Source organism: Sceloporus occidentalis, unplaced genomic scaffold (genome assembly GCF_023333645.1).
Source record: "Sceloporus occidentalis isolate IW3139 unplaced genomic scaffold, rSceOcc1.0.p SCAF_1, whole genome shotgun sequence".
Classification (NCBI taxonomy): Eukaryota; Metazoa; Chordata; class Lepidosauria; order Squamata; family Phrynosomatidae; genus Sceloporus; species Sceloporus occidentalis.
This window is the reverse complement of record NW_028316981.1, coordinates 43,231,973-43,257,158: the sequence shown is the minus strand read 5'-3', so window position 1 is coordinate 43,257,158 and position 25,186 is coordinate 43,231,973. Positions and strand designations below refer to the sequence as shown.

At 39.2% G+C, this 25,186-nt stretch overlaps 1 protein-coding gene across 5 annotated transcripts in view; it reads right to left on the bottom strand.

Moving 5' to 3' along the window:
- The window catches only part of LOC149321341 (contactin-4-like), a 700,468-nt gene that overhangs the window by 485,789 nt on the left and 189,493 nt on the right, over nucleotides 1–25,186 (bottom strand). The gene's annotated exons all lie outside the window — the stretch shown is intronic.

The window sequence follows — 25,186 nt, the reverse complement described above, 5'->3', positions numbered from 1 at the left end:
TAAAAGAGAGTTCACATGTAGACCTTTAAAATGCAAATGATATGGGAACAAAAGATCCTGGGATGGATAAATGGTGATAAGAGAGTTTGTAAGGATACATTTAAAAGGCAATTGATTGCTGTTATAATGTGATGGTCCAAATAGTTTTTCAAAGTAACTTTCATTTACTGCTTTCCAAAACTGACTAAACAGTTACTTTTAGCTACTTAAAAAAAATAATTAAATGAGCCTAACCACTTCATTCTGGTACAAAATATATTCTTTTCTCTTCCACCCTGTCAGTACCTCAGAAGACAGCAGCACAAGTACCATTTGACATACAGTTGTCCTCCATATACACAGTCTTGCCATCCACAGTTTCCAATTAAAAGATTCAACCATCAACAGCTTAAAAATGTGTGTTTGTGTGTGTGTGTTAAATTTTAAAAATATATGAATTCCAAAAAGATTGTGCCATTTTTTATAAGGGACTCCATTGTATTTAATAGGACATAAGCATCCACAGATTTTGTTATCCATGGGGGCAGGGGGGCCTGGAACCAAACCTTGGCATATACCAAAGGCCACTGTATGTGAAATTCCCTAAACACTATTTAATTAGATCACCCCTGAAACCCTATAGCCAATATCATAATACGTGTCTAGCATATATAAACACACAAAAAACTGACTCCAGCACAAAAATACTACTGCATGAGTCTAGAAATTTTAGTCAAAAAAATTGACCCCCAAATCCTGGTTTGACTTACAGCTTTGACAGCCCATCATCAAAGGCTGGCATTGGGGCAGAGTGGGGGTGTGGCATCTGCACAACACATTCCCCAATTCTGCCCCCATGCCAGCATGACACCATGCACCCCACCACACGGCAGGTGGTGTCATGGCGCTCCTCTGGAGTTGTGTCCAGATGATACAGCGCCAAAGGAGCGTTGAAAAGCCATGGTGCCAGTGGCTATGGCACCCTTTCCATGGTGCAAAAAGGAGCCACTTTTTGTGGCTCCTTTTTGCACCGTGGAAAGGTCAGATTGGGGCTGTGGCATGTAGTTGTTGCAGTCCTGATTCGACAATGAAAGAAGCAGCTTAATTATTATTTTAGTATTAGTATTATTTCTTCCCTGCCTCTCCCCATGGATCGAGGTGGGAACGACAACAGACCAACAAATATGCATTAATTAAGTACAACTTCAGTTAAAACATACATACATTCAACAAACAAGGCACATACATATTAAAACAATCTATATTTAAAATTCTGTTTAAAATTTACAGTTTTAATAACATAAAGAGCATATGCAAATTTTCTCATCCATGACAAGAATGTCTTGGTATATCTTGAAAGGTAATATAATTTTTGCTTGTTTTTAATTCACTTTTATTTACAAACAACATTCTGCCACAGCCTTTTTATGCATAAGCAGAAGAATGAAACAAAGAGTAAGTTAGAAGGGCAAGATTTCCACTGTAGGGAAAGATTTTCCTTCCGTCCTTCTGTAAGAAAGTATAAAAGTAACAAACTGAAATCTAAGTGGTTGGTACTGGAGTTCTACTCTTGATAACCCCATCTAAAATAAATTTGTTGCTATTTAAGGCCTCAGTTTTTTTAAACTCAAGCTACATATGTACCCTTAAGGTATCTATCAAAATATCTGCACTTATCTCTAAACTGCTGGTTCAACATTTAAGCTATCATTTGTTGAGTAACAAATCTTCACTATGGGATGACACCATAGGATTATAACCATATTTATACACCACTAGATACATCACAAGATAAAGTTTTGATGGTTATTCCGGGGGAAGCTGGAATATTTTGTGCCTGACTACTTCTCAAACTGTAATAGCTTTCCTAAGAGTGGATTGTGCTTTATTGGGATTAATGTTGACTTAAGATGTATTGAAATTGATAGCTGTCTTTGCAGATACATTCTGGGGAACTGTCAAATGTTATTCAAAAAGAAAGGTTCTTGCAGTGTTTTGAGAAAGTACTTTTTTTTCTTAATTCAAATATATGTCCAGATGAACATGAGAAATGTTCATTAAAAGTGCCAAAGTGACAGGTATACAAAACAGCTCTGGAGATTTTTGCATTTAAGCTTTCACAGTTATAATGAATAAATGGAGCATATGCTTCCAAATGCAGACTTCCAACATCTCTATATTTTACATTTCATTGCTTTTAGGAAATGTCTGGTTAGTGTATTTTCTCTAAATGTTCAACGATGTAATTACTTGCACTCTTCAATATAACCTTTAATATATACAAAGTGTGGCATAGTGCTTACGAGACTAGGGAGTTTACCGCACTGTTCCTCCTCGGTCCGGCCTCAGAACGGAATCGAACAAGTGTGGAACGAGTAGGGGACGGATTTTACCACACACACCAGTCCCTCACACATTCTGTTCACCCTCTCTTCTGTTCTTAATCCGTTCCAGAGGGGGCAATTTTTGGGATCTGTTCAGAACAGTTCTCAAAAACCGTTCCCTTCTGGAATGGAATGGGCACGGAAGAGAGGGGGAACGGACGAGTGAGGGACTGGTGTGTGCAGTAAAATCCATCCCCCACTCATTCCATTCCCTTTCGTTCCATTCTGAGAACGTCCCTGAAGCCCAGTGCAGTAAGCTTCTAGGACTCTGGTGACAGGGTTCACTTCCCAGCTCTGCCATGAAATCCATAGGGTGATTTGGCGAGTCACATGCTCTCAGCCTCAAGGGAAGGCAATGGCAAACCTCCTCTGAACAAATCTTACTGAGAATACCCCATGATAGGTTCGTTTTAGGGTCGCCATAAGTCAGAAGTGACTTGAAGGCACACAAGAACATAATAATCAACAACAGCAACAACAACATACAGTACAAAATGAATAAAACATATTTTAAAATTTGCAAGCATTCGAATTAATACAAAGTTGATTATGTAATTAATATTGCCACACCTTTTACAAACTACTCCTTATTTAATTTATGTTTTTACAAATCATCCTCAGTGAACTATTTTCAAGTGCCTAAAATTAACTTTTGTTATAATGCATCCCTAGCCATCACAGTGAAGAACGCTGGGAGCCAAAATCCAACATAGTTTGGACCTCAGGCTTGCTGGAGAGGCTAAGAACCATAAAAAGGGCTTTTTTGGTTATGACTGTAGCAAAAGGCAGAAGAAGGAAATGGTAGGATATGATGGTTTAATGCTAACAGAGGACAGAGAAAAGGCAGAACTACTCAATGCCTTCTTTGCCTCAGTCTTCTCACAAAAGGGTGCTCAACCTGAGGCAACTATGTATATTAATATATATATTAACTCCTTCTGGAAAAGTCTCTGTCTCCAAGAGAACTTTCCTAAAGTCAAAATGTATATTGCTTTCACACGTGCAAGGCAATTATCAGTCTAAGAAGCTATCTACAGTAGCTTAAAGATGCACTCTGATGGTTTCTGACCAGTGTGACAATTGGACTTTCCAGAATTGCATTTCACTCTTCCACCTGAGACTTGAATATTGTACTCCATCAGCACATTTGAGGAAGAGAATTTTAGGGCACAAATGTTTATGGAAAAATAAATAAACCAGTTATTTTTATAAGTACTACAAGACTCCCCCTCTCCCCCTTCACTTCCTTTTTTATTTTTATAATGAAACAGACCAATATAACTATCTTTGAAAAATGCTATTTTTCCTTATTTGTATTACTATTCTGCACTGGAACTAAAATAAAATACAGTTCCATTGCCTAGCTTGCATACACCTGATCTTTGTGATCTGTGTGATGGTGGTCCTCCTGCTGCAAAAAATAAAATAAAATAAAATAAAGCCTGGAGTAAATGCAACATTTGTACAGCTCCTATGGTTTTGCTTGTCTGGTTGTTCCCACATGATATTATCCTTGCCAGATTTCATGCCTGTAGGCAAAAGGCCTACTGTTTTGCTCAGTTGTTTTTGTGAAAAAGAAAGTGACAAATGGGGATATTTGTTGTTCTCATCCCTACAGTAATTGTTAAACAACTGCATGTTTTCACCTAGAATTATATGATATCCTAAATTCTTCAAATCTCTGGGAGAAAGTCCTAGCTTACTTAGGTTGATTTTTTCTCCTAATTCCTTACACACGTCTATCTGTAAAGTATGTACACTGGTAAACATGCATATATCCTATTCATATATTACTTTTATACACAAAACTTATTATGAATACTTTTAAATGATACTTGCACTAATTGTTAACTCAGATAACAAAAAAGACACAGAAATAAACTGGTATCTTAAATGTTATCATCATGTTTTGCAAACTATCTCTGGCTTCTATATAGCCACATAGTTGCCTATGGCATGTTAAGTACAGGGGGGAAAAACTGCAAACAAGAACAAAAAATATTCCTTTCTCTCTCATTCCCAAAGGTTGCTGATATAGGCATCCCTCCATATCCATGGATTCAAAGATCAACAGCTTGAAAACACTTACCCCCAAATATCAATGGCAAAAAAGCAAATCTTGATTTTGTCGTTTTTATATAAGGGACACCATTTTACTGCACCACTGTATATAATGGGACTTGAGTATCCACTGATTTTTGTATCCATGGAGGGTGGGAGGTGGGAGTCCTGGAACTAAACCCCAGTGGATAAAACCAAGGGCCCACGATATTCAAATGAGTAACATGAAAGTACAGACTGGTTGTGATTAGTGTCAAGTAGAATATTAAGTACAATGTGTATATTTCCATTTAAACGTAAATTTTACAGATTGCAAAATTTTTCAAGGCCTTTAGAACACTATTACCAATATTCCCATAAGGTTATACGAATGGCCTTTGGTTTATGATAAGTCAACATAAGATATGATTCACAAAGCTGTATTCAACTCAGCAATAATGTTTTATGGCTTGGCAAGTACATGACAACATTGCTGTCTTTATAGACCAGGCAGGTTATTAAAACAGGAATCAAGCCATTGGTAGACCATTGTAGCTGTGCTTGATGGGTCACAGGTTAGAAAGGCCTGGATCAGTACCTATGCGGCAGTACAGACAGACTGCTCCATGCCGCCTATCTGTGCCCTGCTGTCTAAAAGGAGCCAGTCTAGGTGGCTGTTTTGAGCCTTCATAAGGGCTGCGACACAGCTCCTATGACGGCTCTTCCGCCCAGAGGTGTTTGGACGCTCGGGGGCCCTTATGTCATGAGGCTGCACCCCGTATAAATGGGGATGCAGCCTTCTGACGTAATGGTGCAGATAGTAGGGCTCAGCACATATGGATGCTGCGCCAAATCAAGCCCTACTATTGCCGCAAAAGGCAAGTGTGTACCGGGCCTATATCACATTATCAAGTGTGATTCTGCCAATGTATTTCCCCCCCCCCCCCCAAAAAAAAAAACCCACTAAACATATTTTCCCATCAAACAAGCCTCTAGTACCAGAGAGAGAGATAGGTATAGTTATAAGCAAATGCTCTCTCAGATATAAAACTTATTTTAGGGGAAGTCAAATTACAAAATACTGTAATATCTTTCCCTGTGATTGGCATAGGAAATTGGGAGTCCTGAATCTACAATTTGCATAGGGGAAAAAGATCAGTTCATTTGCATACAGGATTCCCACTCTCATCCCATAAACACTGCAGGTGCTGGGACTGGTTCAAATTAAAAACCACTACCCTCAGGCTAGTGTCCTGGTCTGGATCAAGTCTCCTCATGTTTACTTTTTTTTTAAAAAAAGAAAGTAAACAGCCACCGAGGCACACTTCAGATTTTCTCATTTAACCTTGACAAGATGACCAATTAATGTCTTTTATTTATGATCATTCTAATTTTTCCAATTCTGGCCTGTTCTCCTCAAAAACTATCTATGAAATGATATCCAGACCAGGTGAGAGCTGTTACCAGAATGTAGTAGGCAGAGAACTCTCCCTTTTCTCTTTGTGATCTCACACCACTTAACTACTAGTTATAGTCTTAATTGCACTAAAATGAATGTTTTATACAAGTCTAAAAATGTACACTCAAAAGGTTCTAGGACAACATTCATTTGTATGGCTCTTAAATTTTGTTTGGTGGAATTAAGTGATGTAATGAAGAGTAGACTGTATTATTACTTTGATTACCAGACTCCACTGAAAGGTCAGTCTCACATGCTTGAAATACATTCTCCAGAAGACTTCAGCAGCTGAGGACAGAGCCAAGGACATAGGAGATGGTATCAGGGATAGTTGGAGGACACAGCAGCTGACACACGCTTGAGGAAAACCAGCATGAATAGCCCTCTAGGGATGTAATGTGGAAACTAAGGAATTACATAGCAAGAGAGAGAGAAAAAGGTGATAAATGAATTATCCAAGAGACAAGAAAATTCTTGTCCAAGAGATGGGAATGAATGTGGCTACTGACAACACATGTATCTGGCCGAATAAACCTCTGTTGCTCTCCCTTCTCAAACAAGAGGAAAGCAAAATGTCTTCCACAGAACATGTAATTGAAGAATGAGTGAAGCATATGTGTTGGATTGAAAGAAAGAGAAAGATCATCTATAAATTGAATATGAAGTTGAGGAAGAGACTCCATGCTTTGGGACAGCAACCTGATAGTTTCCAGATGTGCAAGGCTCCCACCACTCCCAGGAAACAATACAATTATGGACTTTGTAGTCTATACAGAAATAAATTCAAGGTTGGAAGAAGGCAACATTAAAAGGACAAAAAGGGCCACTCTGTAAGATCTGTTAACAAAATGTGCTCCCTTAAGGTCAATAGTGAAAACTTCTATGCTTTTATCTGTAAATCTGTTTATCTATTTATTCTACTGAACTAATTTTTCATTTCCAGCACTTAACATAAGTGAATTAATTTTCAAACCTAACCTACCAAGCTCCATATTATAATATTGTAATAGGTGACAAAGCTAACACTTTTCACACTTCTCAAGAGGCAAAATTTCCCAGAATTATGCCATACCATTTACCAGTGTGGTATAGAGGATTCAAGGCACACAACAACAACAACAAATTTGCCAAAAAGCAAAATAACAGTGTGCTTTAAAACATATTTTATCTTAAAGAAAGCATGATGTTTGGGTAGAGTTCACACTGCATGTACATGCGTGTGTATGCATACATTAAGTGTGAAACCTACCCAAATATAACGTTTTCTTTATGACAAAATGCATATCAGTAGTACTGAATGAATATCAGTATTACTGCAAACTAAATATCCCTTATCCAGAATTCCAAAATCCAAAATTCTCCAAAATCCAAAATTACACAAATGAGTGTCTGAGATAATGACACCTTTGCTTTGTGATGGGTCAATGCACACAAAATGTGATGAGGTAAAGAAAATTTGAAAACATAATGTATTCAGTGATGATATGTTGTGCCTAGCAAGAATCTATAACTGGTTCCACTGATAGGGGAAGTGTGCGGAGGGAAAATCCACTCCTGCCAAGCATCTGTCCTAATATTTTTCCCAAGACCAAATATTTTATTATTTGTTTTGTGATCTGAGAGGTTTGCTTTCCTAGGTAGTGATTACTTAGGACTTGTCTACACAGGTTAATTACACCAGTTTCTCCCCACCCTCATCATGACCTGTCTACACAAAGCAGGGCCAAATCCCTATTTTGTATTGCAGCCAGTGCAATACTTTCAAGACTGGCATTATATGATGTCTATATAATAGTCCAGTTAGGAACCAAACCAGTGCATTTTGCACATACAAGATTCTCAGGAAAATGTTGCAGAATGTCACCTCTCTTTTACAATACAGGGTGATTGTACCTTAGCTGGAAGTCCAAACCCCCAAATATCCCAAAATCCAAAATTATCCACATGGCTGGCTGAGATAGTGACACCTTTGCTTTCTGATGGTTCAGTGTACATAAACTTTGTTTCATAATCAACATTATTTAAAATAGCATAAATAAAATTAGATTTAGGGTATGTGCATAAGGTATATATAAAACTAAAATGAAGTCCATATTTAGACTTGTGTCCCATCTCCAAGATATCTCATTACGTATAAGAAAACATTCCAAAATCTGAAAATTATTCGAAATCCAAAACATTTCTGATCCCAAGCAATTCGGATAAGGGACACACAACTTGTATTGATTTTTAGTGACATGCAGAATACTATATTAAAACAATTAATAAATTTACATGTTTGATAAAAATTCACAATGTCTCTTGCAAATTCTAGTATTATAAATATGATTCCCTTCAAAAATTTAATTGCAAGTCAATTTTTGTTACATTTAATAATAAAAGTTAGAGCTGAATTCAGCATGTGGTGAAGCATGTACAAACAGCACCTATAAAATTCAAGATGAACAACATCCTGCTTGTCTCTACAATGGATCAGAGTAAATACTGGGAAACAGCCGCTTCACTGTAAATCATAACTGCAAAGAGCATATCAAAGTGTTCTGAACGAGAAATGGATTCAGGATTACCAACATAATAGTTAGACTCTGAATAACCTGACAGATGAGTCTCCAGATAAACCTACAATATTAATCAGGCCACTCAGGAAATAAAAGAAAACTACTTTGGTGCTAACGTAGGAGCCAGTTATAAATGAGGATGACAGAACATTTACAGTATTTATTCTTGTAAAATTAAATCCAATGTTCACACAGTAATAAATATAAAATAAAGCTGTAAAGAAGGCAAGAAAAGGTGAGAATATTAAAAGCAATACAGATGTGTGCACACACACGCTCACCCTGGCATTAAATAAATAAATAAATAAATAAATAAATAAATAAATGTTTTATTTATATCCTGCTTTTCTGTGACAAGACAATCAAAACGGCTACAACATGTTAAAATCCACATTTACACATTTATGTCCCAAATTCCTCCCCTTAATACAGGATTAAACAAATTACAATTAAAACATCTATTAAAAACACAATAAAATACAGCGAGGACAGAGCGGTGGGCTGATACATGATGGGGGGGCAGTAATTCTGTGGCCGGGCACTTTTATTCAGGAAAGACCTGCTGGAAGAGATCCATCTTGACAGCTTTTTTAAAGCTGTCTAAGCTGGCAATTTGATGGATCTCGTCTGGCAGACCGTTCCATAGTTTGGGAGCAATTGCAGAGAAGGTCCTCTGGGAGGTAGCAGTTAGTCTGGTTTTTAAAGACTGCAATAGATTCCTCCCAGAGGACCTGAGGGTGCAGGGTGGATTATATGGAAGCAGGCGATCCCTCAAATAGGTTGGACCCAAGCCATGTAGGGCTTTACAGGTTATAACCAACACCTTGTACTGTGCCCGGAAACTAACAGGCAGCCAGTGAAGAGATTTTAAGATGGGTGTTATTTGGGCACTCCTAGTTTTTCTGGTGACCAGCCTGCCTGCCATATTTTGCACTAGTTGAAGTTTCCGGACTAGGCACAAGGGTAGCCCCATGTAGAGCACATTACAGAAATCAAGTTGTGAAGTTACCAGTGAATGTACAACAGTTTCTAGGTCCTTTACTTCCAGGAAAGGGTGCACCTGGCGTATCAGCCAAAGCTGATAACAGGCGCTCCTGATCACCGCATTCACTCGATTTCTCATGTGAAGCGACGGATCTAGGAGCACCCCCAGACTGCGAACACAGTCCTTTGTGGAGAGCGTGACCCCATCTAGGACTGGAGGTTGCAACCCTATACCTGATTTGGGGGCCCCTACTGTAAGTACCTCCATTTTGTCTGGATTCAGCCTGAGTATGTTTTTCCTCATCCAGCCCATTACTGCTTCAAGACACTGATTGAGGGGAGAAATGCCATCTGTTGTCATAGCTGCTGATCGGGACATGGAGAAATATATTTGGGTGTCATCCGCGTACTGATAACACCTGCGAATGATTTCCCCCAGCAGCTTCATATAAATGTTGAATAGCATCGGGGACAGTATGGCACCTTGAGGGACGCCACATTTAAGCTCTGTTTTCGAGGAGCAACTGTCCCCAAGCATCACCATCTGGAATCTACCCAAGAGGAAAGACTGGAACCACTGGAGTGCAGTGCCACCGATTCCTAACTCTCCCAGGCGTTCCAAGAGGATGTTGTGATCTATTGTATCGAAGGCTGCTGAGAGGTCTAGAAGCACCAACAGGGTTACGCTTCCTCTGTCAATGCCTAGACGAAGATCGTCAGCCAGAGCAACCATGGCAGTCTCCACCCCATATCCCGTCCTGAAGCCGGTTTGAAATGGGTCTAGATAATCGGTTTCATCCAAGATGACTTGGAGTTGAAGGGCGACAGCCCTCTCGATCACCTTGCTCAAAAATGGCAGATGGGATACAGGCCTGTAGTTCTTCATATCCAGGGGGTCAAGGGAAGGTTTTTTCAGGAGCGGTCTAACAACCGCCTCCTTTAAGCAAGTTGGAACACAACCTTCCCTAAGGGATGCATTGATGACATCTCTGAGAAATGCCATCGAGGCATCACCCCCCTGGATGGCCAGCCATGATGGGCAGGGATCGAGCGGACATGTCGTCTTCTTCACAGTTCCAAGGATCTTGTCCACATCCTCAGTATTCACAAGCTCAAACTGATCCAGTTTAACCTCAACAACGGGTTCACTGGACACCTCATCAGTCCATTCTGCAGCAATCCTGGCATCCAGGTCAGCTCTTATCTGAGAGATTTTATTTGCGAAGTAGTTATTAAAAGCATCACAGCAGGCCGTTGTCGGGTTAAGCAAAGGGTTCTGCACAGGTGGAACCTGTGTCAGTTCCACTACCACCCTAAACAGCTCTGCTGGACGGGACTCTGCAGATGCGATACGTGCAGAGGAGAAAGATCTCTGTGCTGCCTGTATCACCTCTCTATAGGAACGAAGAAATTTCCTATGATGAGTTCTGTCAGATAAGAGTTGAGTGTCACACCACTTGCGCTCTAGTCATTGTCCAGGTATTTGATCACATAGATTTTTATCGTTTTTAGTAAGGGGCAACTGTAGTTCTTCTCAAACCTCAGAAATTAAATACACATTCCACAAAAGATAAATGCAAAGTCATGGCCAACTAGCTGAGGGCTTTGACAATCACAACTAGCATTTTTCTCCTTCCATAAAAGAACAAAATCTAACTGTGTCCATCACCCTTTCTGAACACCAAACTACCTATATTCTGTCTGTCTATCTGGATGGAAAGAATATAAAAACATCATAACAGAGATAGGAAAATATAGGGATGGATGCTACCTTGAAAGATGCTATTCCAAAATACTGGATAAAATAATTTTTTTCAACAAAGTTATTTGACTATTGGCCATAATATTGTTACCTATACTTGTGGTTCTCAAACTCTGATTCATCAGAAGCTTTTGGAATTTCAACTCCCCAAATGTTTGACAACTGGCTTTCTGGGAGTTGAAGTCCAAAACATGTGGAAGACCAAAGGCAGAGAACTACTGACCTATAATAATCCAATTTTGATAAAATGAGCCTATTCTGTTGTTAAAACGTGATTCCAAAATGCAATCGATATGTAATTCATGTTCCCCATATACACATCTTGAATATACTTGCAGCAGGTAAGTAGGATTGAGGTAACAGCCCCATCCCAAATTACACATACTGGAGTGTGCTGAAGGGCCCTGATTCCATACAGATACAATGAAGTGTAGTTGTTCTGAGTATTAGATTAGAAATCCAGGACACCAGGGTTTGAATGCCTGCTGAATTCTGGAAACCCACTGGGTGGCCTTGGGCAAGTCACACTCTCTCAGTCAGAGAAAAAAAGCCAGGTCAAAACATTATGAGAGGCTTGCCTTAAGTCATAATTGACTTGAAGGCACATGACAACACCCAAATTCCATTTATTTATGCAATATCTCATCTTTCTCTCAGTAGGGAAACTGATAAATAAGGTTATACTGATATACCAATGCAGAGAAACCTAAATGTATGGTTTTAATCTGTATTCTGAAATGTTTTTATTGAAGTTTTATTTATGTATTGCAATTTTTATCCTGTATTTTGTATTTGATATTGCAATTTTTACCTGTATACCGCTATGATCAACACAGAATAGCGGTTTATAAATAAAACTTATTATTATTATTAAATATCCTAAACCACCACATCTTTTCTGATATTAGGAAGCTAAGCAGTGTCAATCCTTGTTAATACTTGGATGGAAGACTATCAATGAATGTGATGTGCTGTAGGCTATATTTTAGACAAAGGAACTGGCAAAACCACATTTTAGTACTGTTTGCCTATGGAATTCATGGGGTTGCCATAAGCCAACAGGTGATGAAGGCACGCGCACACTCACACACACAGAGGGGTACAAAATAACTATATTTTTGTGAATGTGGGCACTGTGATTTTCCTTCTACTCTGTTTGATCAATACATAAATATATTCCATGAATATGGGTAAAAATCTATACATTTTAAATTAATTACTAATTTTATTTTCACAATCCATCAGCATGGAAAACATGGAAACAACTGAGTTTCACAAAGATCTGAACCTTTCATGCAGGTCTAAATGTTTACACATCACAGTCATATGATACATAAATTAAGCTGTATTTTCACCAAATTAGAAGTGTATCCAAATGAACGGTGAGCTATTTGAATCTGGTACCAATTATGTCCCAGATCCAGGGACCTTTTTTTTTCCTACAGTGAAATGTCCTGCCATGCACACAGTCACTCCTTTTGGACACTATACCATGTAAGCAATCAAGTAACCATGCAATAGAATTCAAATATATAGCCATGTTAGTCTGTAGAATCATTATGTAGAGAGATCTTGTAGCACTTTTGAGACTGAAACAGACAGGCAGGCGGGGAAAAACAGCTTTTGGCCACTTCGGGGATGGGTGTGCACATGACACATTATTATTATTATTATTATTATTATTGTTGTTGTTGTTTATCCTGCCATCCTCCCAGTACAGGGACTCAAGGTGGATTACAAAGCAGCTGGACCTGTACAAGCAGCATGGCAAGAGCATTCAAATCTGGAAGAGCTGGCACAAAAAGGATTGGCTAAAAGCCACTCCTGCCAGTGGCCGGGTTGCAGACCTCAGCAGCAGGATCAGGACCAGGCTCATGCAGTTGCCACTGCCCTGCTCCAATTGGAGGCTGACTGATGTTGGAGCGGCCAGAGCTCGATCCAAGCTGCAGGTCTGCATCACCACTAACTGAAAGAAAGAAGCTGGCAGCATGCGCTTTCGTAGACTACTTCCTAGGATGTATTTGCATACTGCATACTGCAAGAGCTATTGTAGTAGCAGAACAGTCTACTTATAGATTTTGCCATCCATGCTTGAGTAGTGAATCACTGCAGCTAAGAAGACAGTGCAGAGTCAGTAGCTTTAAAGAACAAAGTGGGACTCCTTTCATTCACTGGCATGACTGGTATGGTTATGTTCTACAGCTATGACTGAAAAATCTCTGCTCTTCCATTTATTTTAGAGGCTTACTTTTCAGCACCTGCTTTGGATCAATCCTGTCCCCATCTACAGATGATGTAGTCTCCTAAATGTTACAGTTACCAAAGTGTCTATCATACTATACAACAATAGCACTTTGATACCACTTTAACTGCCATCACTTTGCTCTATGGGATCCTAGATCTGTAGTTTTGTGCTTAGAACTGCTACCAGAGAGTTCTAATGCTAGATTAGGGGACTTCATTAGAGAATTCTAAGTAGCTCATCAAACTACAACTTCCAAGAGACATAACAGTTAAAGTGGTATCAAACTGCTGTAACTGTGCAGTGCAGACACACTCTAAATTAAACACTCATACTCTGCTTAAAATCACTGATTGGAGACAGAAGTGAAAATAGTTAGTGAACAAAATGTCAGTTATATATAATTTTCTAAAATACTGGCTTAAATACAACTACACTCAAATCTGTATTCAAGTATGTCATTCTAGTGTTATGTCTGAATCAATGAAGTTACCTGTGTAAAAACATCCATTGTCATTGAATGAGTTTGAGAGAGTGTCTGTGAGCTACATACTATACACCCATATATATTGTGTATAATTTGGTTGAATACAAACTACTGACTGAAGGATGCTGGGATGTCAGAGATGCATAATTACTTAATCATACTCCCACTCTGGATATGATAATGCAATCAAACATACACTAGGAAACAGATCTTCAAGAGGAAAAATATTTCTCAAAGTGGAAAACACAAAAAATTAAAGAATACTACACATTCCATGAACTGGCCATCTACTTCCACGAGAGCACAAACACTTGACTGATATATGGGGGCACTCAGTACAGCTTACAACAAGGACAGTTTGATAAAAACATCATAAGCAAAATAACGGTTCAAAATCTCTGAGAGGATTCCAGATTGAATAATAGAATCAATTGTGTATAGGCCACATTTTTTTTAAATGAAGGCTCATTTTCCTTTACAGTATTTGTATTCCATGACAAATATTCCAAATCTTTGATGGATAGTTACAATTCTGCCTTACAATGTAAAGAGTTCAATTACATTGATTAAGAACCTTTCATGCACCTCTATATAAATTTCTTCCTTCACAAGAAAATAGATATTATCAGAACATTTCTGTTTTATTTGTCCTAAGGCAACACCTGAATGAGCAATTTGCTTCTAAATAATAATGTAGCAAGAATTAACTGACTGAACATATGCTCTGCAAGGCCTCCTTGAAGCTGTTATTTAATAAGAATGGGTTGTTATTGTAATCCTTCCGTTATTCACAAGCATGGCTCAGTATAGTAGATGTTTTATAGTGACCTTTTCAGTTAAGTGCCCAGTTAGTCATTAAAAACAAGCAACCAAGCAAACAAACAAAGCAAAAACCAAACTCATACTGCAGGGCAGCTGTAGAAGTAACCAGTGAGTGGAAAGATGTATCATTTATACTGGTATATAAGTCAACTTCATGCATAAGTCAAGAGCCGGTTTTGGAGCCAAAAGTATAGATTTTGATATGGCCAATGGATAAGTCAAGTGTACAACAAAGGATGTCGAAGATGAAGCAAAGAAAAATTATGCTAAAGAACTTACAAAATTCTGGCAGAAATATTTGTGGTTACTCTAAAAGGTGGATGAATAAGGATGGAACTACTGTAAATGGTGGCTATGCAATGGGACATAATAATAAATAAAGTTTTTATTTATATACTGCTTTTCTAAAAATCAAAGCGGTTTACAGCATATACATAAACAACAATAAAACCATAATAAAACCACAATTAAAACCACATTAAAACCCCATCTCATGCCAGCCCAACAATGCTGACGAGGGAGGGGAGCACATTGGGAGTCGGAGGTCAAGAGTCAGGGGTATGCCTGCTCGAAAAGGTGTGATTTTAACCCTTCTTAAATAGGTCCAGTGAGGTGGCCGAGCGGAGCTCATCAGGAAGCGAGTTCCAGAGGTTGGGGGCCGAGATGGAAAAGGCCCTTCTGGTGGTCGTAGCTAATCTGACCTCCGGAACTCTTAGCAATTGCTTCCCGGTTGATCTGAGTGTGCGGGGCGGATTGTACGGAGAGAGGCGGTCCTCCAAGTACCCTGGGCCCAAACCATTTAGGGCTTTATAGGTTATAACCAACACCTTGTATCACATGGAGGTGATCAGGCACATGTGGTGCTAAGAAAATATGCACATGTCAAAAAGGATGTAAAGGCAGGAGTTAAGGTACAGTATTAACTCCTATCAAAAGAGTAGAGTGGCGAAAGGTGAGAGCTTAGTCCATCCAGGGAGAACCTGAAAGAAGCACCAGCTCCTTGGTGTTTCTTTGAGGGAAAGCACCAACTCTTGTTATCCATTGGATACCCCCTCCCCCCCGGTGGATATCAAAATCTGTGGATACCCAGGTCCCATTAAATACAATTAGGTAGTAAAATTGTGTTATTTATATAACACGGAAAATCAAGGTTTGTTATTTGGAATTTATACTTTTTAAAAATATTTTCAAGCCATGGATGCTTGAATCCATGTGTGAAAAATCTGTGGATAAGGGGGACTGACTATACCAAAGAGCCACTGCCTCTGTTTTCCTGCCCAGGAATTGAAGAGGACTGAAGTGGTACCATGGCAGACAATACACTCCAACTTGTTGCAAATCTCATGCTGTGATTTGAGCCTTAAGCAATTTTCTCATTTTTCTACAATTCCCATAAAAGAGTGATCTGTCCTTTGTGCTGATGATACCATAAAGAAGATCACTGATCTTCCGAAATTCTGTATGTCACTGTGCTTGTCTCATGTTCTGCACACACTCCTGTACTGCTGAAAATGTAGAAAGTAGGATTGCTAGCATAACACTTTGATTTTGCTAACCCAGTTTGTAAAACTTCTCCAAGGTAAATACAGTTCATTATCATTTATAGTAGGATATAAACAAATATTGGTGTAAGCAGCTTACTCAAGCTTGAACCAAATTCAAAACATCACTGGTCATGCCACAATACATGGATTGTGTCTTATGTATGAGTCATGCAGTCTTAATATGTCCTAAAGAAACTCTTACATGATTGAAGTGGTATTCAGGATGCATTCCAGTGTGTTTAAGTCATTCTTTTTAGAAATCATGTTATTTTAGCCCTGGTAGCCCTGGTGGTGTAGTGGTTAAACACCTGTACTGAAGCCACTCACTCACAAAAACCACAAGGACGTGAGTTTGATACCAGCCACGGGCTCAGGCTCGACTCAGGCTTACATCCATCTGAAATCACTAAAATGAGCACCCAGATTATTGGGGGCAATTAGCTTACACAGTATAAACTGCTTAGGGTGCACTGATAAGTGGTATAGAAATGTACTTGCTATTGCTATTTAAATGCTTTGGTAGCCTCAGTGCATCTCATGCCCTGTCCCAGACAATCATTTAGTCATTAGAAAATTCAATCAACAAAGTGGCATATACTATTTGGAAGATAATCAGAAGCCTGTAGAACAAGCTGAACAAGAGATATTTTACTCAGTCAAAGAAATTACTTTAGGGCAGCATCCCCACTGACTGACAGATGGCTGTGATAAAGGATGGATTGGCTATTACAAGACAGGTTGTGGATACAGGCACTAAGAGAAGTCCTTTTTCAAAAAGAGTGATAGTGATCCGGCAGGGGAAAGCTGCAAATGACAGAAATGCAGCTTAAAATCTCCTCTCCACTATTGTAGTTTTCAAAGAAGTGCCCATGTTAGTCTCTTGCAACATAAAAAAAGAAGAAGAAAGAGGAGAATGAATGAATGAATGAATGAATGAATGTGATATCACCTTTAGGATTAACTAGTTTTTTTTAAAAAATTGCATGGGTTTTTATGGACATAAACCCAAGTCCTCTGATGTAGTTTTTGTTGTTGTTGTTAGCTGCCTTTGTGTCAACCTCAACTCATGGCAACCCTGTGAATGAAATGTCTCCAAGCCCCCTATCCTCTACCTTTGTGTTCACGCACACATTGCGCCATTTAGTGTGGATGGGAGGCCATCATGATGAAGCTGCCACCATGTACTAGGGTTGCAGGGCGTGTGGATGCTCCGCCGCCGTGCAACCCTAGTACGTGGCAGGCCAGTGCAAAGTGCCGGTCTGAACTGCACCTCAATGTAGTCACCTTAGCTTCTTAGGAGAGTTCAGGATTCGTTTGTTCTAGTACAGAATGGTATTAACATCTGAAATATAAAGCATATTTATACAATTATGGGAGTGGGATAGAATCATAGAATCACAGAGTTGGGGTAAACATCAGCTATTAAGATGAATGTATTGTCTAGATTAATGTATTTATTTCAAACGATTGCAATTATTTTTCCTCAAAGAAGAGGGAAATTATCTGAGTTTATATGGGCTGGCAAAAAAGCCAAGAAACAAATGGAAATTACTAACAGATGCAAGAGACAGAGGTGGGTTAGTGATGCCAGATCTGAAACTATATTTTGAGGCTGCTAGTTTAAGTTGAATTGAACACTGGAATACTTTAGAAAATAGTAGAGATTTAGAATTAGAACTTTATTGCACAGGCCTGGAATGGGCCTGTTGTGTTCTAAAAGGGACGTGATGAGAACGGGAGGTGGCACAGAACGCCGTTTACCGCACAGAGAGAACGCTGCTCCCGCCGCCGAACATCCCCATTGCGTTCCGGATGTGTTCCCCGGGGGGTGATTTTCAGGAATGCTTCTCAAGTGTTCCTGAAAACCGCCCCCTCTGGGACACATCCAGAACGCGATGGGAACATCTGGCAGCGGCAGCAGCATTCTCCATGTGCGGTAAACAGCATTCTATGCTGCCTCCATTCTCATCACGTCCCCTTTTAGAACACGACAGGCCTGTTTTAGGGCCTGTGTGATAAAGTTCTTAGAGGGACAGAAATTAACATGATAGTGGCATGGGTACATATGGTATGGGAATGTGAAAACAAATACAGAATTAAAAAAATGTAAGATCTATAATAAAAACATGACAAATGTATAAAAACAGATTATGCCCCAAAATCCCAGGGTGGCTATCACCACAGGAGGCTCTTTATAATTAGCAGTTAAGAGATGATAATTGAGTAATTGTGAGCCAGCTTGACATAATCGAGCCCTGGTGGTGCAGCACAGTAGTTATATGCCTGTACTGCAGCCACCCATTCACAAACAGCAAAGTTGTGAGTTCAATACCAGGCAAGGGCTCAAGCTCAACTCAGGCTTGCATCCTTCCAAGGTCGCTAAAATGAGTACCCAGCTTGTTGGGGTCAATTGGCTTACACATTGCAAACCATTTAGGGAGTGCTTAAGTGCACTGATAAGCAGTATAGAAATGTACTTGCTATTAGTGGTCTGAGTGTTGCACTAGGACTCTAGAGACCAGGATTTGATTCCCAACTTAGTCATGAAACTCATTGTGTGACCTTGGCCTAGTCACACGCTCTCAGCCTTAGAAGAAAGCAATGACAAACTTCCAATAAACAAATCTTGCCAGGAAACCCATATGATAGGTTTGCCTTAGGTTTGCCATAAATCGGAAATGACTTGAAGTCACACAACAATAACTGCTACTACATAAGGAGACCTAATGGAGAAAAAAAAATCAGGGGTGTGGAAAATTAAAGATAGACAAGAATTAAAGAAAGAGGGAATTAATATGCAGTGGTTACCAATTATGAAAGAGAGCAAAGAATTTTTTTTTAAAATCCCAGTATGGGGAAAAAATCTATATCTGAAAAGTTATTGTGTTCCAAGGACAATCACCTGATCAACAAAATGTATAAATAGTTTTTGTGGGTTTTTCGGGTTATGAGGTTGTGTTCTATAAGAGTTTATTCCTGACGTTTCGCCACCAGCTGTGGCTGGCATCCTCAGAGAATGATGGTATGGAAGAGAGTGGGGTATATATATTGTTAGTTGAGAGGAAGTGATTTACATGTTAATCTGTGTATCGTTTTGTTGTTGAATGGCAAGGCTTCAACGTATCTATTTAATTAATGATCCACTGTCCACTGGGAAATTCCCCTCACAGTGGGTGGTTTACACTTGCATTTGCTGGGTCTTGATTTTGGTGTTATTCAAGACTAGTAGCCAAACTTTGTTTATTTTAAGAGTTTCTTCTTTCCTGATGAAATTGTTCAGGTGTTTATGGATTCAATGACTTCCCTGTGAATTCTGACTAATAGAGAGAAGACTAAAGAGAGAGAAATAATATTATCATTTAGGAAATCAATCAGAAAATATGCAGGAAGTATTTTGCTTTTAAGGCATGGAGGGGAAGGGGTTGATGTTGAATGGGTAACAGAGGTATGTCTGTGTTGGTTATTGTGTGTTTGTGTTTAATCTTTTTAAAATAAAAATATTTAAAAAGAAACATAGCTGAAAGAGACCACAAGGAGCATTCTCTAAGGGAAGAACTTGCACCAGTGGTGACAGCACCAGGAGCCCCAATAGGACGGATATGGAGACAGCCACCCAGCATTAGTCCAGATAGGGGAAATTCAAGTCAGTTCGGGGGTTGGAATACTCTGCAAGTAGCCTGGAGTATGCTGGCTGGTGTACAGCCACTCTATGTTTTCATCTTTTCTTGAAAAATTATCTTCAGTTGCCTTGTTCTAGTTTGCAATTAATTGCTGCATGTAAACAGGAAGATCTTCCAAATTACTCTGATCTGCAAACTGTGTGTTGCTGTTGCTTTCAAACATTTTCAAGCACTATTTGCTCAGGTGAACAAAACAAATAATGTTCACTGCTGTGGAAGCAGGTAGCATTATCTCTTGTATAACCAGCAACTGTAATCTGTATTTCTGACTATTAAGAAGACCCATCTGGTCATCATCAATATTCCTGTTACCAATTTATCAGGAACACTGCTATTTAGATTCTAATTTTAAAATGTCTGTATTCCCACGTATTACTGTGGTTGTCTATGCAAGTTGCCAAGCTTATTAGTAACATCACAGAGGAGTTAACCAATGGCAACCAATAAACTTTTGATTTCTCTTCCAACATTGCCTCAATATGACTTCAAAATGCATTGCTACCTGGACTGAAATGACTAATTCCAGCTGGAAGGCTGGGAATATGCTAGTATTTTATCTACAGAGAATTCTTAACAAAGATTACCACTTTTCTAAACATAATTTATTAAAATGAGCCAGAAAGCAAAATATGTGCACTAAAACCCCACTTTTACAAGCTTTATTAAATACAATCATAAAACATTTTTAAAGAGCAGTTTTAAAAGCATTTCCATTAGCAAGTATGATTTTTCCTTCCCCAAATGACAATTATATATGATGCCCCCGACAACTCCTTCTACTTTGTAAAAGTAAATTTTCCTAATATTTAATTTATAAATCAATTCCCAACTGGATTAGCAATAAACATTTGAAGGCGGCAGACAGAAGTTGAAGGAAGTATAATGCTTGCTGGTTAGGCCTCATTAAAAAGGCATAAAGGGGAGGGGGGATAAAAACAACCCATTGAACTTTTGTAATTGGACTCAAGAGAAATATAACTTTAAGGACATGAACACAGTCTTAGTTCAATCAAACAGCATATAAATAAATGAAAACCAGCATTCTATAGTTTCGGTGTCACTTTCTAGAAATGTTAGCCAAGTTTAAATTTTATTTTTATTTCCTAGTGTGAGTCTACATCCTAGGACATAAATTCTTATAAATTTCAATCTCGTAGGCAAGAATGAATATTATTGCCACTTTTCTCTCTGCTACAAGAAAGTCCTTGAAAACTGCATATTTTTAAGGATTATTTACAGTTTGGGATTTATTCTCTGCAAAAAGCACATGCCGCTTCTTTGCAACATCAAAAACAAAAAAAAACCTTATTTACCAGCATAGAATTCAAAGTTTCAAAGGAGTGTACAGTAATAATAAATCATACAATATATAAAATCAATACTCAGTGCTCATTACTTTCCATCTTTAAATAGGTTGAATTACAACAAGAATCTTTTAAAAATATGAACATTTTAACTGATGCCTAATAATAACAATTTTTGGTATGTGTGTAACGAGGGAAAGATTATTCCAAAAGATGGGAGCCACCATACTAAATTCCTTGCTATGAATACAAATAACTTCTGAACAGATATGTCTATAAAATCCACTACATTGTTCCATCACCTCACATACATGTAGATATGCAGGCACACACACAGTGGACTTTCAGGTCACCTAAGTACAACTCTTAGCAACTTGGGTCAAACATTAATACTGTATATCTGGGTATTTGCTTTCCATTTGATTCCTCATGTATGAGAATGAAAACAATACTGGACCTTATGCCTCCATCTATCCTCTTAAATCAGAAAAAGGAAGGCACCAGATTCTGTCTGATCTTAGAAGAAAAGGCAGGAACAGCCCTGGTTAGTACTTGGATGGAAGTCCATCAATGATAGGAAAGAATTGGAAAAACCACTTCTGAGAATTATTTGCCTAACAAACAAAACCCTATCAAATTCATAGGGTCATCATAAGTTGACAGATGACTTGATACACACACATCTGAGAGGATGGAATGAAGCAGAAAGCCGACTCTAATGATAAACAGGCTGCCTATGACTAAGGGGCGAAATAGACCAGTGGAAAGGGCAGCTTCAAGCCGCCCCTTCCAAAGCCAGATTTGGGGCTATTGCAACTGCATGTCATGGCTCCAATCCACCTTGAAGCTGCCTGAAAAAAGAGCAGCAAAAACCCAAAATTTCCATCCATGCCGCAGCTGGAAGCCAGCTACTTAACACTCCAGTAACATGCGGTGTGCAATGTGACATGAAGCCACCCCATGCATACAGCCTGGCAGCTTCTGGTGGCTTGGGAGAATTTTGCTCCTAATTTTCCAACTCCTACAAGGAGTCTAGTAATGCAACACAACACTTCCCACACTCACCCCAATACATAGACACTTCAATACAGGGAGGTTGGACAGGTCAAAGCATTTGGGGGGGGGGGGGGGAGGTGGAGATAGAGAAGCCTAGACCAATGAGTGGTGTTTTTTTTTTTTTGTTTGTTTGTTTGTTTTGGCTACAGAACAAGTTAATGTTAATATCCAAAACTACAATGTCTTATGTTTTGACATTAAGCAGAAGAGATAGCGAATTGTTTTTCATCAGATTTTTTTCTCCTTTTCTATGAAGCTGATGCCTAACTGATCAGTGTAAACATGGGTCAAGCATGTGAAGCACTGGCCAAAAAAACCCTTAATGCAGCTCTTAATAATAATAATAATAATAATAATAATAATAGTAGTAGTATATTTATATTCCGCTTTTTCACAGACGAATTAATGCAGCTCTTGGCTTCATCAACAGCAGTATAGTGTCTCTGGGTGTGTGTGTGTATGTGTGAAGCAGATGAGTCAAAAAGAGCAGCTCAAGGTCACTCAAGCCACAGTTGCGCCAAGACTGTGGCGACCGCACAGCCTGCTCTCAAAGCAAGCTGACTCAAGCAGTCTCAAGCCACACACTGCAGATTAAAACTGCTCCTCCAAAGGACTGGAGCAAGGCTTCTTGATGGCGTCTGGCTCTATTGGGGGTGTGAGTCATCTGAATACCATGCCCCCAACACAGCCTGAAGTCGTTTCTTTTTGTCTTTTTATTTCAGGCCCAGATCAAGGGAAGTAGTAGTCCCACTCTATTCTGCTCTGGTTAGACCTCACCTTGAATATCATGTCCAATTCTGGTCGCCACAGTTCAAAAAGGATGTTGCCAAGCGAGAATGTTCATAGAAGGGTGACCAATATGATCAAATATCTGAAAACCTATCCTTGTGAAGAATGGCTTAGAGAAACAGATATGTTTAACTTGGAGAAGATAATATTGAGAAGTGATGTGATAGCTATTTTTAAATATCTTGAAGGGATGTCATGTAGAAGATGTCTTCTGCTGCTTCAGAGATTGGAACACAAACCAATGGATTCAAATGATAAGAAAATAAATTTTGCCTAAACATTAGGTGACAGCAAGAGCTGTTCAAGAGTAGAACACACATCCCTTCTTTGGGGGGTTTTAAACAGAGGTTGGATGGTTACATCTCAAGAGTACCATATTTTATGAAGATTTCCACACCTGGCTGTATCACTGGTAAAATATCTGTGAAACATCCCTGAAATGTGGAGGAAGTGCGCATATCTGAAAACCAGTTGCACTTCCTCAATCATCATGGAAACATTGCTCCTTTCTTCACATCCCTTAATCATTCCTGTGGAGCAGATTTCCTATGAATGTAAAGTTCAAGGACACTAGAAGGAGCGACGATTCCCTGGCTATTGAGGAAGTCTGCCTGGCTTCCAGACAGGTACACTTCCTCCACATTTCAAGGATGTTTCACGGATGTTTTACCAGCAATACAGCCAGGTGTGGAAATCTTTTATGTGTGTATACCTGCATTGTAAGGGGTTGGACTGGATACTACTGTAGTCTTCAAAATCTATGAATCTGTGAGAGTGACTGGGTTTGCCTGAAACCCTTAATTGTTTGATGATTATCAATATTCAATAATTGCTTTCAGGAAAGGTTTTAAATATACATTGCTCTACAAAATGTTCACTGACTAATGCTTATTCATATCAATGTGAAATGATATAATGCTTTGCCAAGAGTGTTTTGAAATAATACAACTTGGCCCAGAATGGTGTCATACTGCTGTCAGTCATTGACCCTAGAAAGCAGAACCTTCTCTGGAGTTTGTACAATATGTCAGTTCACTTGCATAAAACATAACACATATTTATCTTGGTTATAAAGTTGTATAAGAACTTTAACAAACAAAAGTTCAGTAAACACTGGATATTGAAGTAGCTGGATACTGAGGAGCCCTGGTGATGCTGTAGGAAAATGCCAGTACTGCATCCACAACATTGTGATTCGATCCCAGGGTTCCAAGGTTGACTCAGCCTTCCATGCTGCCAACATCTTTATTTCATTTAATCTCAGAGGTGCTACAAGATCTCTCTACATACTGATTCTACAGACTAACACGTCTATATCTTTACATTCATCTTTTCATAGACGGGTAAAATGAGTACCCAGCTTATTAGGGGCAGTTGGCTTACAGATTGCAAACCACTTAGGGCCGAAACAAATAGTCCATTTGAGCCCCTTTGGGCTGGCTAGTGAGGGCGTGCCACTCCTCCAAGCAGGAGAGAAGCTGGACTGGCAATTACATGCTGGCCAGCTTCTCTTCACTTGGGAAAAAGTCAGCTCTTCAGGAGAAGGGGCAGCTTTTTTCTGCCTCAAAAAGAAGTGGATCTTATCCACTACTTTTGGAGTGGAAGATGGCTGGATTGGGGCCACACATCTGTTTGCCGTGGCCCTGATCCAGTCTAAAAGGGCTGTCTGTATCCCTCTTAGAGAATGCTGAGTTCACTGATAAGTGGTATAGAAATGTAAATACTATTGCTAGCTTTTGAAAACCCTATCCACGATCATGGCTCCTATGTCAACACAACTCCATATTTTAGTTCAAACCTTAAAGGACCTATTCTAGGGGCTTAACTATATCCCCCAAATAGGTTCAACCCTTGAACAGCCCCTTTAAAGTCCAAGAGCAGTTTCAGTGCCTCACTGATATGGGAGCCACCATCTGCCACTGCAAATAGGGTTAACTGACCACACAGCTTGACAGCTGTCCCATTGTCTTTCTCTCCCTTGGTAGCTTCCTACTGTCTGTTATTAAAATCAAACACAGATGTCACTTGCTAGCCTTCTTTCTTTTTCCAGCCAATGTAACATTCAACATCATACTAAACAGACTGCAAAATTCATA